At 41.4% G+C, this 16,673-nt stretch overlaps 1 protein-coding gene across 1 annotated transcript in view; it reads left to right on the forward strand.

Moving 5' to 3' along the window:
• RFTN1 (raftlin, lipid raft linker 1) overlaps window positions 1–16,673 on the forward strand; it is a 185,897-nt gene that overhangs the window by 57,704 nt on the left and 111,520 nt on the right. The gene's annotated exons all lie outside the window — the stretch shown is intronic.

Raw genomic sequence — 16,673 nt, forward strand, 5'->3', positions numbered from 1 at the left:
TTAATGACTCAATTGCCATGACTTACTTCTCTACCCCAACAGCAGACAGAAGTGATCACACCCTTGACCTTATTATTACCCATAGGTATCTACTTCCATGTTCATGAACTCCAAAATTTCTTTATCTGGTCATAATCTTTTATCATTCTGTCTTTCCCTTGGTCTTAACACCCCTAACCCTGTTCTTTGTCATTACTATGACCTCTAATCCCTTCAGTTCTTTCCCAAGCCATCACTCCTTCACTCACTGTTCCTTCCTCCTTTTCTTATCTCTACCTTTTGCTGAACCAGTTCAACACTGTAGTACACTATACCCATACTGTACCATACATTATATTATACTCTGCACTATACTGTGCTATATACTATGCTATACTCTGGCATCAGTAGAGAAAGTAGCCTTTAGAACTTTGGAGCCACCAAATTGAGACACTCAAATCCCTTGTCCTACTGCTAAATCTTAACCTTGGATTGTTTTTAGAGTCTACCATCTTTGCTCATTCAGATGCTTGGATGTGGAGCTTGAAGACATGATGGAACTTGTGCTGACTGGGTCCGTATGTTACGTGGTCTCAATTGGGCTCTCACTGCAACCAGGCAATCAGGCAGTCCTTTTATACCTACTGAGTCAGTTTACTCCCCCGCTTACCACTGTGACTATTTTCCAGTCTACCATGATGCCCCCTTTCTTCACCCTCTGAGCCAAGGATGTTGCTTCATACCACTTGGGTGTCTTCACCACTCTTCTCCTTCATCTCTACCGTATGTGAAAAAGTGATCCTTCTCCTTGCCAAGGGAAACCCTCCCCCTTCTTTGTGTGCTTTTGATCCCATTCTATCCTGTTTTCTCCAATAGACTGCCTTTTCTGGGATCCCTAAACCTCATTAATGTTTAATGGCCCCCTACCACCCACCTCCCTGTCATCTACAGCATGTTCATAACTACCTTTATCCTTATCCTTAAAAAAAACAAACATGGACAGCTCTCAACACAATGTGTAGCATTTATTATAGACTTTCTTGAAATGGAAATTTGTTGCTGTATATTTTGAATCCTTTCTCATGTTCTGCTATGCTCATGGCCATGCTTCTTTTTTTATTTTAATTTAAGTTTAAAATAAAAAAATTACAAAAAAAACCTTAATAACTTAAAAAATTATAACTTAAATTAAAAAAAAAAATCCCACTTCATCAAACCAACTCTTCTGACTCTCATCCTGTATGATCTCTCCACCTGTTGGACATAGTCCCTTGAGGAAGATGTCTACAGTTGAAGCTCTGTGTGTTCTCCTGCCATTTACTTCCAGATCCTCTGAAGTCTGCCTTTGACCTCCTCATTCAGCTGCCTTTGCTTTCTCCAAAGTTACCATTGATCTTTTGATTGTGAAATCGAAAGGCCTTTATAAAGTCCTCCTCCTTCTGACCTGTGTGCCACCTAGGATGCTGTTGAGTCCCTCTTACCTTGGAAATCCTCTCCTCTCTGCGTTTTTGTGGTTGCTCTGTATTGAGTTTAATGTTCAGTTTTTTTGTTGCTTTTTTTTATGGAGAACATATAAAATTTCTTAGTTAAATCAGATAGGCTGGCGTAGAACTCCAAGCAAAAATTAGGCATCTTCATGTTTCAGCTGTTCCTTGGTGGTACCTGGGATCCCAGACCTGGAGTTAGGAGAGCATTAAAAAGTACTGAATCTAATCTCCTTCTCCCAATTCCTTCTTTAAATGAGAAAAGTGAGGTTCAGAGAGGCAAATCCATCTAAGCAAATTATTAAGTGGTTTTTTTTTTGTAGAAACTCCATTTATACCATAAAAGTAGAAACCACAGAATCAGAATGTCACACAACTCCAAGATCTTTAGAACTTTGATCTTTGAAAACAAATAATCTGTGGCAAATTCTAGCCAGACTTTTGAAGTCCAAGGTTATTTCAGTATGATTCAACAGAGTAACTAGCCAGCCAAAAAGTTAAAGCACTCTTAGACTGAAAGTACTATGAGAATAATACCCAATAATGGAGGGGAGAGTCCCATGATACAATATTGGATCCCATTTTTCCCATCAGGTTTGGTTTGGTACCACCCTTCAGAAAAGGGTATTCTATCCAGAGAAAGGTGGGAAGGATGGTAAGAGTGTTCAAATCTGTATCTTGGATATTTAGCTTGTAGAAGAGGAAATGTGGGTGGAGTTACTTAGAAAGGCTTATGGTAGCTGTCTTCAAATTGTTTGAAGGGTTCTCTTGAGGGATTAGCATTGGATTTAACTTTTTGGTCCCATAGAGCAGAAATTGAACTGGTAGGTAATCATAACAGAGGGGAAAATATCAGCTCAATGTAAGAAGATACTTCCTGAGAATTAAAAGCTTTCTCGTTGTTCATCCTTCATTCTCCAAGAGATCAATGACATCACTAGAATGATGTTTGACTTGCGCATGAATTGGATTTAAGTGAGGCAGAGCTTTGAGAGGTAGTGAGATTCTCATCACCAGAGATTTAAGTGAGGTGAAATTTTCTTGGGCAGTAGTGAGATTCCCATCACCAGAGGTCTTTAAGTGGAGACTGGTTGACCATGTGGGACATACAGGAGATTTTTGTTCAGGTGTGATTTGATATATGATGTCTGAGGTCCCTTCCATTTATGACAATCATAATATTTTCAAGTCTGAAAAGTCATCTTTTTAGAGGAATTTTCTCAGAATTGTATTTTACACAGAGAGTCTTTAAGGAGACATGAAAAAATCAATTGCTAGAAGAATGGGGCACAAGAGGGATGAGATTATCAGGATAAAGTCAGGCAAAATTGATAACTCCAGGGATGTTTTTCAAACATTTGGACTATCTGGAACTGTTTTATTATCAATAATAGTGTTATATGGTGACAGGAGCCCTAGAATTAGCAGACCTGGGTTCTACTCTTAGCTCTTATGTGGATCACCGGCAGTGTTCTCTGAGGGTCATTTTCCACATTAGCAGAATAGGAATAATGATGTTTGTACTTTCTATGTTTTTGTGAGAAAAATTGCTTTTGTAGTAAGCAATATAAATGTGTGCTTTCTTCATTGGAAATAGAATGTCCAGGAAGAGTAATGACTTTATGTTTCCCCATAAGATCTCCTTTCTAAACAAAATGGTGGCCACGTACACTCAATCCTCCTTCCGCCATGCTAGGAGGGTATTCCCTCCACTTGGAATCTCTAGCTCCCTTCAAGACTCAAATCAGAGGCTACTTTCCTCATTTCTTCATCATTAGGGCCCCATCCTGGTCCTCTTTCCCTCCCTTAAAAATATTTTGTGTTTATCTGGTATATATCTTGTACTTCCATACCTGTTTACATTCTGTACCTTTCTGGAAGAATATACTCTTCTTGAGGGACAACACTTGTCTCATTGTTGTCCTTCTAAGTGCTCCTTGAACTGCATGAGTTAATATAAGATTCAACTCATTCAGAAGTGGTATCTGGGAGAGGCAAGGACCCAGGCATTGGAAAGTAGGAAGGGAAAAAAGTCAAACCATATTAAATTCAAACCTGCAAAAGCTGCTAATGTAGTTAGTAAGCGTGAGAGGCAGAAATCGCATCTCTGGAATGTAATATAAATCACCCGGATAATCGAGCCCAAGTGGCGCCAGGGGAATCAGGGAAGCAGGCCAGGAGGAGCCAGTGGCTGTTGATTTAATAAATAATGATAATTTTTTTAATCCAGATCATCGCAGCTGTGATGAATTGGCTCTACATGGCCATTTTTTTGGGTTTCTCTAGGGGCCCCATGAGTCCGCCATGTAATCTCGCTAGGGAGAGATTCGTGGAAAACAACTTTCTGGGGTCACTGGGGCTAAGAAACATTTAATGTGAATGTTGGGAAGCTTTTTGTTTTTCTTCCACTTTGGAGCAGCCACAGTTTTAACAAGAGTAAAGATTTAATATCCATCAAGCAGGGTTGCAATTCTTATCGGAATGTACATTGTAAATACTGGCAAGACTCCTTTGCTCCACTCTAAGAGGGCAGTTTGTTGGCAGAGTAACCACGTGTATATGCAAGGGGAAAAGAGCCAATTTACTGAGATCATCCCAAATAAAACTTAGTAGGAAGGGGTTGACACAGTACACTTAATATAAGATATTTAAAAAGGTTTCTGCCCAGGGGGATCACACTTTGGGTTGCCTCAGTTTCCCCATCTGTCAAATGGAGTTAATAATAGTATCTACATCCCTAGGGTTGATGTGAGGTTAAAATGAGATATTTGTGTGAATGCTAGCAATGACGATGGTGATAATGGTAAAACCTCAAATAATTAAATTGGCCAGATTCGGATTTTATTTTTAGCTAAGGATATTCACTTGAGTGGGTGTTAGCAGATGTTTTGAAGTGCCTGGTGTCTCAGGTAAATGACTGTTGATTTGAATAGATTTTACTCTACTTTATAATTATAATGGTCAGGTTTCTCACAATGGTAGAGGTTCTGGCCCAATTCTGTGGGTAGCTAAATGTCTCCCCATTAGGAATAAGTGGCTGTTTATTCTCTCAGATGAGTCCCTAAGAACATTTTCCTGGGGAGTCCATTTCAGTGATCTGTCACCCCCAAATTAAGAAATACTTTATAGGTCCTGCCAAAGTGTCTGTACAGTGCTGTAACTAGGGCAGGGCCTCTGGGGCTTTTAGCCGAAGGTGGAGAATTTAGAGGGCACTTCTTCCTTACCTGCCTGCCCCACCTCGGTAGCAGCTGTGGTAAAGTCCTCTCCTGGGCATGTGTCCTACACCTTCAGTCACCAGGGAAGCCCACAGTATCCTAAGATTCTCTTTATGCCCCCAAGAGCCACATCCCAAGTGCACTTCTCCCACTCACTTGACCCAGTTACCAAAATTTCTACCCCCTGTATTTGTGCTACCTTGAAAAGTCATAAAACTTCAGAATTAGATGGGATCTCTGGAGTCATCTGATCCAAATTGTGTTTCACCAGGAGTCCCCTGGATGCTATCCCTGTCTTTGTTTGAAGATCTCAGATGAGGAAGAATCCAGCACTGCCCCAGGCAGGCCAGTCCATTTTTGGACCACTCTGATTGTTAAAAAGATTTTTTTGACATCAGTCTTAAATTTTCACTTCTTGCACTTAGCTCCCTCCTCTGGGGCCAAGTAGGGCAAGTCTTCTTCTACATGGGAGACCTTCAAGTCCTTGGAAACCCACTGTCATTTAATGGTGCCATGATAAAGCAAGCATGTTAGGAAGAAAAGATGCTTCCCCTTGCTTCCCTCATGCCTGACCATCCTTCCCTAAGCCTGAGAGTTGGGAGGGGATTTTCACTGTACTTTACTCACAGGCATTTGTTCTTTCTTGAATTCGTTGTCCAAGTCTTTTCTCCCCCTGGAGTAAATGGTCAAGCCTATTTGTGAAGACCACAATTACATAGAAGGCCAAAACAGCACCAAGGGCCATGTTTCTGTGATGTCTTAGGAAGCCTTGCCCCTCCAAGCTCCATATGTCTTATTTCTTACTTGTGGAGAAAATAAATCTGATAGCACTGTTGACAATTTTACATGCAAATTGGTGAGCAAAACATGAAGCTCTTCCATTTGTATGCACAATATTCTATTTTCATGCACCAATTTGGGAGTGTGTGCATGGGCATGGGTAATTGTTCATGCAAAACTGAGAATGCAGGTGTGGAAGCCATTTTTAGAGCATAAAAAAGAAAGAAAAAGAAAAAAGAAACCATGAATACGTGGTCTTGTTGTTCTTAGGCATGTTGTTTTGTCGAGTCTTTTGTTATGTCCCATATAAAAGAATACTATTCATGGCATTAAAATACACTTAAGAGCTGGGAAGCTTTTTTGTTAAGTCTCATGAATAGTTCATGTGATAATGGTACTTAGCATAGTGTATATCTCTAGGATGGCAAGTTATAGAAGCATCACTCAATGGAATTTGTCTGTGTAGCCAAGGAAAGAGAGAGTCTTTGCCCACATGAGTATGCTTTCCCTGTGAGTAAGGGTTAAATGAGCACACTCCTATTTGTGGATGACATTGTGCTGGTTATACCAAGCTCTGAAATCTTATAGATCCTCTAGAATTAGTCCCAGAACCATGCAAAAGTTTTGTTTAACTATCCATGTAGGAAAAACCAAGTGGATGAAGAAGGCAGTATGTTGCAATGGAAGGAACAATGAGTGTGGAGTCAGAGGAATTAGTTCAAATCCTACTTGGATGAGGCAGTTAAGCTCCATGGCCCTCAGTTTCTTTATTTGTAAATTGAAGAGTTTGGATTAGATGTTCTCTGAATTCATTTCCAGCTCAGAATTTATGATCCTTTGTCTGTAGTATGGACCGTTTTGTGAAGTTTAGATGGAGGACCGATAGATAATGGCTGTCATGAAGTATATCTTGGGGGGATACTGAAAATGGGCAGTGAGTAGGACCTAAATTTAAATAGAATAAGGACAAATTTGGGAAATTTGTAAAGTCCTTTTAATAATCCCAGGTCTCTCCCTAAAACAGAGACCCTTATTTTTAATGTCAGTGATATGCTGGTCATAGGACCATAGAATGCTAGATTTAAGTAGCTGAAAGGGACCGTCACTATCCATGATTCCAGTCCTTGCAGTTTTATGGATTAAGAGCTGAAGTCAAGAGAGGTTAAGTGAGTTTGTTCAGGGATGTACAGTGTCCAGTGCAAAGCTTTAACCCATATCCTCCTGATTTCAAGTTGGTTCTCTATCCATCCACTCTGCCATGTTGGTTTATGGCCTTGAGATGCAGCACATGCCAGTTGCTGAAGAATTGAAAAGTAACATCACCCACAGGGGGATGATGGAAAGGCACATGGTGAGTATGAGTAGTTCTAAAACCTATTACAAAAATAGGGAATTATGAAAGAGTCATATCACATGAACCAATATGAAACTTATCATAAGCCCACATTCTGAACTCATTGGTGTCTCATCATGGATATTGGAAGGTGATGAAGCAACCCTTAGAGGGATATTCCTTGATATCTTTTTGATTTGACAAAGCCATCTCTTCCAGTGCCTGTAGTTATCTTTCTGAGGAGAACCTGTGAACAGTAACTTTTCTAGTCTTCTTGTTTCTTTTATAGCAAGAATATCAATTTTGATGTTCACTTCTTCCAATAATGGGTAAGCTTTTCATGAGGTTCTTAGGATTATAGCTTTATGTCTGGAAGCGGGGGGGTTAGAGACCATTTAGTCTAACTCCTTCATCTGACACATGATAGGGAAACTGAGGTCCAGGGAGAGGTTGAGAGAACCTGCCCAACATTCTACATGTAGAAAGTGATAGAGACTGGATTTGAATTTGGATCGTCTGACTACAAATCCAGTGTACTTTCTACTGTACAACACTGCCTCTCCTTACATTTAGAATTCTCACATTTCAGTTCATGTTTGTGGAGTCTAAAAACTATGTGATTCTTAACATCATCTCTCCTTTTTTTCTGCCATTCTGCTACCCTCACTGAAGAAGCAGAAAGGGATCACACTTTGTATCATCTGTTTTTTGGGTCACCATGACTGTAGAAGTCATCATGCCCTAATGGAAAGGGGTAACATTTTGTATCATCTGTTTCTTGGGTCAGCCTGGCCATAGAAGTCATCATGCCCTGATGGAACAGGGTCACACTTCGTATCATCTGTTTGTTGCGTCACTATGGCCGTAGAAGTCATCATCCCCTAAGGGAAAGGGGTTACATTTTGTATTATTTGTGTCTTGGGTCACCGTGGCCATAGAAGTCATCACACCCTAATGGAAAAGGGTTATGCTTTGTATCATCTGTTTCTTGGGTCACCATGGCCATGGAACTCATCATGCCCTAATGGAAAGGGGTCACATTTTCTATTATTTGTTTCTTGGGTCACCATGGCCATGGAACTCATCATCCAAAATGGTAGCTTGTTGCTGCTGAGTCTTTGTCTGCTTGACTCGGTTGGTCCTCAGATTGAATCAGTCTGTTGCTGAGAATTCTACTCCATATCTCTCCAAATTAGTAGAACTGTCCATCACTTATACTCTATTGGTGAGCCTCGAGAACCCAGACTTGCTTATGAAGCATTTGAGTAGAATTTTGGAGGTTATGGAGAACAGAAAATAAGTTTCATGTGCTAGTTGCTATTATCTTGCCACTTTCCCCTTTTGGGTAAAAGAACATTTTTATATTCTTTTGGAATTTTTCTGCCTTTGAGATAAAAAATCAGATGGCTCGATCCAGCTATTCTAGCCAGCTTAGTTTTCTTAAGCACACTTATAACTTTTTCACTTGGCACGTGAAATATTGAGGGGCTGGGGTCCACACATCGTAGTTTCCTGTAAAAATGCTGGTAGATCCATTTCACATGTATTTGTTGTTTTGTTTTGAATTCCACCTTCAGATACACCTGGGATGATGTGGATTAGTTTTGAAAATCACTGTTTCTTAGAAAACCTTAACTGATGTAAGAAAACTTTCATAACACGGAGGCCAAAAGAGACCAGAAACTGCTTTTAGCCAATACACATGCGCTCTGCTTGCCAAGCAGCAAGGTCAGTCATTAGGCATTTACTAAGAGACCATGTGAGAGTTAGGGAGGCAAATACAAAGAATGAAATATCCCTACTTTCTAGGATCTTACATTCTAACAAGGACATGACAACCAAGGGTGACTCCAGTTTTGAAAACAGGCTCATTTGCAACAAAATCTAGAGAAGGGTGGCAAAATTATGCTTAAACAATAGTATTGCTTCCAAAACATCAAAAAAGCAGTTGGAGGTACATGCCATTGGATAATGAGACCAGCTGAGCCAGATGAGTTTCTGAGATCATTCTAACATGATAGTTCTTTACCTGCTTGGAATAGTTATATTACCTTCCCAGTTCCTGTTCTCTCTTTTCCAGGAGAAGTTCTCTATTTTTCTTCCTGGGCCTCTTATAGTATAATTTCTGAGGCCCATACGCCTCTTGCTGCCCTATTTTAAGGGGGTACAATTAAGGGGGTACACCAAGATTGGGGTACAATTTAATCGAATGATTAAAATATATATTGGAAGAAAGTTTGAAGGATGCTTTTAGTAGGATTTTTTGTCCACCAAATACACATGCACATGCATACACACACACACACATATATATATACATACATACACATTCACGCATGATCCTTTTCTCCCTCTGGAAAGATAACAGAGAGAAATTATACACGTAGGTGAGATAGAAATGTTCAACAAAGGTACCTATTATGAAAGCAGACTTTCTTCTCATCCACCGTTTCAATGCCTCCCCTAATTACCCTGTTCCTCGCTCTGTTTTCAATTTTGAGTACTTTTATTAAAGCTTATTAGAACTTGTCATAAAAATACATACGGGGGTCTTGCTGAACAGTCTAAATGGCTTAATTTCCATATTATTCTTACATATTCATTAGTGACTACTCTTTGATGGAAACAGTTTATTATGCTCTCTCTTTCAAAGTCAAAAGAAAACTATTGAGAGTGTCAGTTACCATAATCAATTAAGGAAGAAATGTCATAAAATATTAATAACTAGCCTTTCGTCTGACTCCTTCTAAAGTTGTTTCTTGCTTTTCTTTTGAGCTAGTTTGGCCAGAAGTTCTAAAGAATTAGGGTTCTTGGAATATCTTCCTCACCTCATCCCCCATAAAGGCTTTTAAGTTAATGAAGAGCTCCGTTCATAGCCAGTTGTTTTTTTAATATTCATGTATTATCAGGTTGCTTTTTCCAGACAGCATGGTCTTTAATATATCATTAAAAATATATCATTATTTTATGAATCTTGGTTATGTTTTCCCAATGGAAGTTGACTGGAGAACTAGGGCATCATTATAGCTTTGATCAGTATTCACAGCTGATATGCACATTCTGCACCCACCCATACTAACCTTCTTTTTCTCCATGGTGGCTGAGCATACTTTGCTAAATAATCTCCTAGGATTTGTTTGATTAATCAGACTCAGACAAATTGATTTGGAAGGCAGTGGAATCCAGTGATTCTGGAGTCGGAGGCCGACTTGAGTTCACATCTAAGCTGGGATTTTTTATAACTTGTGTGTTATTAGGCAAATCATTTCACTTCCTTGGTTGTCAATCTCCTCATCTGTAAAATGAGGGGGTTTGACTAGAAGACGCTTAAGGACCCTTTTCTACTCTACATCTATGATTTTATGATTCATTTATCTACGTGTGCATACATACATATGTAAGTACACAAATATATATATCTATAAATGATGTATAAGTATATAAACTTGGTTTTAGGCTGTACATATTCTTATATATACTCATTATTTTCCTTAATAGCATGCAATCTCATTTATTGTTTTATCCTTTTCTCCATACCTAGAATAATGCCTGGCTTATATGAGGGCAGTTAGGTGATGCTGCAGTGGAGAGAGTGCTGTACCTGGAGTCAGGAAGACCTGAGTTCAAATCCAGCCTTATACACTTCCTAGCTGCATGACTCTGGTCAAGTCACTTCACCCTGTTTACCTCAGTTCCTCATCTGTAAAATGAACTGGAGAAGGAGATGGTGAACCACTCCAATATCTTTGCCAAGAAAACCCCAAATGGGGTCATGAAGAGTCAGACAAGACTGAACAACAAAAAAAGTTCTTGTTGATTGATTAATTGGTTTCCACCAACAACCGCCATGACTCCTAGAGAATCCTGAGTAATTGATCAAATGATATATATGTGTAAAATGCTCAGCACGGTGCCCGGAGTATTGTCAGTGCTTAATAAATGCTTGTTCCTTTTACCTTCGTTCATTTAAAATCCAGTCTCAGACATTTATAGCTGCGTGACTTTGGACAAGTTGTTTTGTTTGCCTCAGTTTCCACATAGTAAAATAAGAATAATGACAGTGTCTGACTTCTTGGGTTGTTGTGAGGATTATATGAGATAATTAGTATTTGGAAAGTGTTTAGCACAATGCCTGACATATAGTAGGTACTATGTAAATGCTAGCTTATTATGATATGATGATCATTAAAGTTGCAGAGCCGCCCTGTTGCTAATCCCATTTTAAGGGGTTAACTGCTGTGTTTAATGAGCTTTATCTTGATCTCTATCTATGACTTCCAGATTAACCTGTGGAGCATTTGACTTTCCAAAGCACAAAAAATTGATTTTAGTGTTTTTTCTTTCTTCTTGCGATAAATAATTGTTGGGAGGAAAGATAGTACAGGCGTGGAGTCAGTTGTTTTTGTCTTTGCTGTTAACTGTCTTAGGGCTATGGACCACAGTCTTCCCATCTGTGAAATGGAGATGAAAACACCCTCTCCACAGGGCTGTCCTGAGGGTCAAGTGAGATAATACTGCTTTGCTAACTTTACAGGGCTCTGTGTTAGCTGTGATTTAGTCATTTTTTAAATACCTGCTCTGTGCCAGACACTGGGTTAGGGATGTGGGATGCCAACACAGAAAAGGAATTAGGCTCTCCTTGAGGAGCTCATGTTGGGTTTCAGTAAATATCTGGGTTATCCCAAAAGTCTTAGTGCTGTTGTTAAGCTCTCAAGGGGGCCTCTTCAGGGAGAGGCTATCTCGCTATGGGCAGTAGGAAGGGCCTCCTGCAGGTGGTAGTGCTTGATCTGAGATATGAAGGAAACTGGGGGCTGTAAGAGGCAGAGATGGGGAGGGAGTGCATTCCAGGCATCAGGGATATACTGTGCAAAGCTATTGGAGATGGGAGACAGGACTGTCAGGTGTGAAGAACTTACATTGAGATGAGCTTTAATTAGGCACCTGCTGTGTGCCAAGCTCTCTGCTGGTATTAAAGGCACAAGAGAAAACAAAATTGACACTCTCTGTTCCCGAGAAGCTGATCTTTTGTATGTCTCCTGCCTGCATGGGTTGACTTCTCAGATGGGATGTATCTGAGAGCAAGCAGGCACTGTAGCATTGTGACCTTTATATTCTCCACACCGGCACAGTGCTTGGAACCTCATAGTGGCTTAATAAAAGAGGTGGGTCAGCAGTTTTGAGTGATGCAGAAATGTTAGGGGATGAGGACTCAAAGAAGACCATTTTTGTTGTTGAGTCATCAGTCACATCAGGCTGTTTGTGATCCCATTTGGGATTTTCTTAGCAAAGATATTGGAGTGGTTTGCCATTTCCTTCTCCAGCTCATTTTACAGATGAGGAAAGTGAGACAAACAGGGTGAAATGACTCATCCAGGGTCACACAGCTAGTGCCTGAGGCTAGATGTGAACTTAGAGAGATGAGCCTTTCTTCCTCCATGCCTGGCACTCTATCCGCTGCGCTAGCTAGCTACTCTAAAGAAGACCAATAGATTTGTCTATTTGGAAGTCACTGATGACCACTTAGAGTTCAGTAGAGTACAGGGATGGGGATAGGATGGAAGACATAGGAAGGGGTGGAGGAGTCAGTGTGAGTGAGGGTCTGTAGGATACTCTTTCAGTAAGTTTAAAGAGAGAGAGGGGCATTGTGGAACAATTGATGGAATAATGTCTTGGAAAAGATGGAAGGGCTTGGGAATCCAAAGGTCCAGGGGGCAGAATTAGTCTTGAGAAGGAAAAGTCTTTCTTTGAGATAAGAAAGGAGGATTCATGAAGATCTAGGGCATTTTAGAGGTGGAAAAGAGAAGGAGGGGAGTGGAGAAAGTTTACTTTCAATGAGCTGGAGAAGAAAACATACTTAGCCATCTTTTGTTTATGTTCTTAAGAAAAACTTTCAACAGTGTGGTCAGAACTGGACGTTGCTCAGTAATGAAAAGCATGCCTCTGGAAAATCAGTTGATTTGAATGTTTTTGCCAACCCTGTAAGACAAATACTTGACTCTCCCACTCTCCAAGACTTCACATAGCACTTTCCTTCGCATTCTGTATTTTGATATATTACCTGCATACAGATCTTAACTTTCTACTAGACCATAAGCTCCATGAGGGCAAGAATGGTGTTTTATGTAAAGCTTGTATCCCTCTCCATGTCTAGCGCAATGCTCTGCACACTCTAGTTATTTAATATGAATTGGATCAATTTTATGAAGATATGACCATTTTGACAGGTGCTCAAGAAAATTTTATTGAACAGCGGCCATGGACACTTCAAAGAACCCTAGTCTTCCCGTTGAGTTGTTTTTCAGTTCTGTCTGACTCTTCTTGAGCCCATTTGGGGTTTCCTTGGCAAAGATATTGGAGTGGTTTGCCATTTCCTTCCCTGGCTCACTGCATTGTTAATCCTGAGACACACCTGGGAGGAAAGTTACATGGAGAGAATACAGTCTCTCTTTTATGCTGCCATGTTTGGCATAGGCTGGGAAACATAATTAGGCCAACCAAGGAACGCTTTTGAGAGATTAGGTTGCAGTTGTAGACGGTTGCTTGGCAGGATGCTACAAGGAGCTGCAGGACCAGCAGGATGGTTCTGGGGCCTTTGTAGTGATGGGTAAAAATAGGCAATTACAAGTGGCCCTGATGGCTTTCTCATGTCTGGAATCAGAACTCTCGTAATTCTGATGTTCTGAGGCCCAATGAGACAGAATGGGCCATCAGACAGACTTCAGAAAGGCTTAATTGAGACAACGAATAGCCCTGTAATCTGTTGTTGAGAAGGAAGATGCAATTGTAGGAAAGGAGAGAAAAAAGAAAAAAAACTTGACTTTCCCCTAGTAGTGTTTAGAAATTTGGGAACCTGTGGGTTTCTGATGTTCCCCGGCTCTCTGCCATTGCTCCAATTCTTGGGCATAGTGGTTTGTTTCTTTGCTTGTGTGCTGTGACTGTTTAAAAAAAAATCGTGCCTTTCCAGAGACTTTTTAGGATTGTGGCCCCCAAAAAGTGTCTCCTCAGCAGTAACTTCTCAGCATTAGGATGCAAAGAGGAAATTGCTGGTGGTTGAGCCGCAGAGATAGAATAATATTTTTAAGCAACTCAGAATATAACCATGTCCACATAGCTCAGAACTATTTATTTCATGTCTTTTGACTTTTATACAGGCACGGAAGTGGCACAAACCGGGAAATTAGGCCTCATTCCAAATATGTGCAAATGTTACCTTGGACTTTACTGGGCACAGGGCTTTATGTAGGAAGGCATTCTTCCTTAGAGGTCATTCAATTCTTCACCAAAACTCATTGTACCTTTAGTTGAATGTGTTTTGCCCAGCACTGGGTAAGACACTTAGATCATAAATGAAGTAGAAAATCCAGTAAGGAATTAACCATCTAGTTAGGCAGGTGAGACAGTTTACCTGCAGAACAGTTAGTGATTAAGTCATGGAGGACACTATTGTGTGGGGTGGATGAGGATTGTAAAGGGAAGCAGGCAGGGGAGAGATGAGGGTGAGTGCTGATGACCAGCAGTCAGATTCTCTGACTTTATGAGTATCCCGTGTCTCGACTGGGCCCGATCTATCTCTGACCAGTCTCAATGTACATTACTGCCACTCCCATACTCTGTGATCCAGCCAAACCAGCCTTCTCTCCGGACATCCAATTTCCCATCTTTGTGCCTTTGCTAGAGACTGTCTCCCATGTTTGTAAGGCATTGCCTCCCTCCCTCCCCTCAGCCTCCCAGAATCTCCCTCTTCTTTGACGACTTAGATGTTGTGCAGTGATGCCCGCAACGACTATCTGTATTGAACTACAAACAATCTGTATTGAACTATTTTGTAAAGAGTTGTTATCGTTTGAGCCTGGTTCAGCAGGGCCAGCGCTGGTTATTCACACAGCCTATATTTTCCCTTAACAGTCTGTGTTCCACAGTGTCCTGTGCTAGTGGAAAACCCTGTGAAAGAAGCCAGTATCTGGGTATGGGCTGCAGGACAGTGAGGGGTAAAGGTGGAGGAGCAGGTCAGAAGGTTAAACTTGATGGCCCACTAGAAAAGAGCAGATTTATTCTGTGCTTGTTTTTTTTTTTATTAGCAACAATAGTGAAACCAGGGAATTTGTCCGTTTGTGGCTTCTCGGGTTATTTAAGGCCATGGTCTCAGTAGCTGAACCCGAGAAGCCTTGGAAGTCAGAGGCCTTATATCATATGTGCTACCAAGGGGTTTCTCTTTGTGGGAGGGTGACAGGGCTCTGGTCAGGATTTCATTTAAGGATTTATTTGTCATTGTATCTTAATCACCCCATTGGGTCAGCGCCAAAAGCATATGTATACCAATCTGGAGCCATGAAGTTACAACAGCCCTGACCAAGGCTCTCTCTCTGGGATTGCAAAATGTTTTCTGACAGTCTTATTTTATTTTTGCCAAGTTGTTCTGATTCTAACTTCACAATATTACTCATATGACCTCTCCCTTCCCTCCATCCTCGTGCCATCCCCCTTCCCTCTGTCCTCATGCTATCCCCCTCCCCTCCGTCCTTGTGCCATCCCCTTTCCCTCTGTCTTCCTGACCACTGCTCTGGCTCAGGCCCTCATTGTTTTATCATCAGGATGACAGGATGCTTCCTATCTTTCCCCTCTACATTCCATCCTCTGCACAATTGCAAAAATATTTTCCCATGGCCACAAGACCGACCAGGTCAAAAATGTTTAAAAATCTGTAGGATAAAGCAAAACTATAAACTCCCCCATCTGGCATCTCAGGCCGTCTGTACTCTGACTGTAGTCGACCTTTCGGGGCTCACCTCTCACTATCCCCCCTCCATGTGTGCGCGCACACACACACACGCACAGAGTCTACATTCTGGCTGACCAGCTGGGGCCCCATCTCCTGCTCTTGCCCACCTCAGCCTCTTAGGTCCCTTTTCTCTCTCCAGAGCTGACCGCAGGGGACACTTCCTTCAGTGCCTGCTGTCCTAGTGGCTGGTGCTGGATTCCTTCTCAAACTTATCCACATACCGGCTGTGACTCCCAGTAGTGTGTGGACCCCATCCAGGCAGGGATCCTGAACTTCCACACCCTGGCCCGCGACTGGTCCTACAGCTTTGGGGATTGAGGAGGCATCAGACAGAAAAGCAGTCGATTGGTTGATTCTCTCCTTTGTACTGAGCTTCTCGACCAGCCTTGTAGGTGACCCAATTGAGGAGAGAGGGACAGAAGCAGGGCCCCATCAGCCCATCCCTCAGGGTTTATTGAGTGTCTATTGTGTGTCAAACGCTGGGCTAAGTGTGGCAAATACACGAGTAAAGAGTAAAGCAACCCCTCCTTGCATTGGAAGCATGATGAAGGGGAGTCTGGGATGGTAGCTCTAGCGCCGGAAAGAACCAACTCCTTACTGAGGAGGAGAAGGAAAGGAAGAGAATAAGCATTTATGTAGTGCCTACTGTGTGCCCTCACAGCAACCCTGTAAAGTAGATACTGTTATTATCCCCACTTTATAGGTGAGGAAGGCAAGGCAAACAAGGGTTAAATGAATTGCTCTGAGTCACATCAGTAGTGATAACAGAGGCGAGATTTGAACCCCAAACTTTACATAGAAAAGTGCAAAATCTTTGGGAGGGGACATGGGAAACAAAGGAAAAAATGGTTGCACAACATCCCAAGTTTAAAAAAAGATTAAGCTGTGGAAACATGTTGACATGACCTTTTAATTGGGAGTGAGCTTGAGACCCGACGCTTAATGGTTCACAGATGCTCTTTATGCAGCCGTCTTTCTTATCGAGAAAATGGAATGTACAACTCTGTGGACAGGCAGGGACCCCTCCACATCCATTCCCAACATCCCCATAAAAGAGCCCTGGGTCTGTGCCCCGTGCGAGCAGACAACGGTAGCCTGGTAAT

Source organism: Notamacropus eugenii, chromosome 3 (assembly GCF_028372415.1).
Source record: "Notamacropus eugenii isolate mMacEug1 chromosome 3, mMacEug1.pri_v2, whole genome shotgun sequence".
In the NCBI taxonomy this organism is placed as follows: Eukaryota; Metazoa; Chordata; class Mammalia; order Diprotodontia; family Macropodidae; genus Notamacropus; species Notamacropus eugenii.